The sequence below is a fragment of the Halyomorpha halys genome, unplaced genomic scaffold (assembly GCF_000696795.3).
Source record: "Halyomorpha halys isolate HHAL.00 unplaced genomic scaffold, Hhal_1.1 Scaffold149.1, whole genome shotgun sequence".
In the NCBI taxonomy this organism is placed as follows: domain Eukaryota; kingdom Metazoa; phylum Arthropoda; class Insecta; order Hemiptera; family Pentatomidae; genus Halyomorpha; species Halyomorpha halys.
The window spans coordinates 1,436,254-1,437,536 of record NW_027108625.1 but is presented as its reverse complement, the minus strand read 5'-3'; positions in this window follow the sequence as shown (position 1 = coordinate 1,437,536).

The following is a 1,283-nucleotide window of genomic DNA, read 5'->3' as shown; positions in this document are numbered from 1 at the left end:
TGGTACTGTGTTATTTGGAATCAGTGATTCTCAAAAGGTGAATTTATGTTGAAGCTTATGAAGTCAAAAATTTTCTCTATCGCTTTACTTTCTCTTACCATATACAGGCAAGTAAAGGTGGATGCAAAAATTTGTACCTACCTTTATGCACAAATCCATCTGAATCGGCAAATATATATACAGCTTATAAAAACTGGTACAATCTCACCTTATTTTACCGTAATGATATGCAGAGATTATCTTCAGACATATTGACTCATATGAATCAAATGTAAAAAAACTTGCAGATAAAACTTATAACTACTAATCTATAATATTGCTATGACTGCTAACACTGCTAGACTGAACTGTTATTACCTTAAACATGGCTGTGCGATCGGAGACACTGGAGCTCCAGCTGGAACGGACTGGCTTATATAGCCGCAGGGGTTACCCAATCCGGTCACTGCATCAGATGAATTTCTCCACCAAAGTCCGCAATTATCCAGGAGGCTCTCTGCTGAAATGTCATAGTTCATTCCGTCCGTTTTCGGTCAACAATTTGCAATATTAATTGACAGGAACAATTAAAAGGAGAATAATTGTATAGACTTTATGTATCAGCTAATAGACTTTATATGATTTCTTTAGAATTTAGTATTACAATATGACTAAAATTTTATATGATTACAACTAGCTGTAACGACGGTTTAAACGCCGTTAAATTTAGGTATATATGTCGGTTTCTTGCAGGTGATGTGTTAATGACGAAACGAATCAACTAAGACTTTAATTATATGATAAAGATGTATTTATTACTCTTGATTTCAGAAAAACGTTCGGGAAAATGAAGTTCTGGGGTTTAGTACTTTGTAAGGAAGCTTTAACAACGATCATGCAAGGAGGCCATGAGTTCAAGACTACGCTCAAGCGCAAAATTGTTTACTGGTAAAGGGTATTCAAGGGTATTATAAGTGTTGACTTACGGCTATAGTGATAGAATGAATTAATAATCTCTCTCTTTATTTATTTTTTTTATTAATAATAGTTTTATAAATATTTTAAATTATATAATTTTGGTTTGTAACTTTAAGAAAAATTTTATTTTTTAATAATTTTCGAATTAATAAGAATAATATTTTGTTTATTCAACAGTCCCATTGGGTAGTATATTTTAAATCTTATTTTGGTTATAACAAGAAGAATGTTTTTGGTTTTTATGTATTTTTTTTTGTTTAATTTCTATTGACAATTAGAAACAGTAGTCTCAGAGCATCATGGCTTACTGTAAAATTGTAAATTAT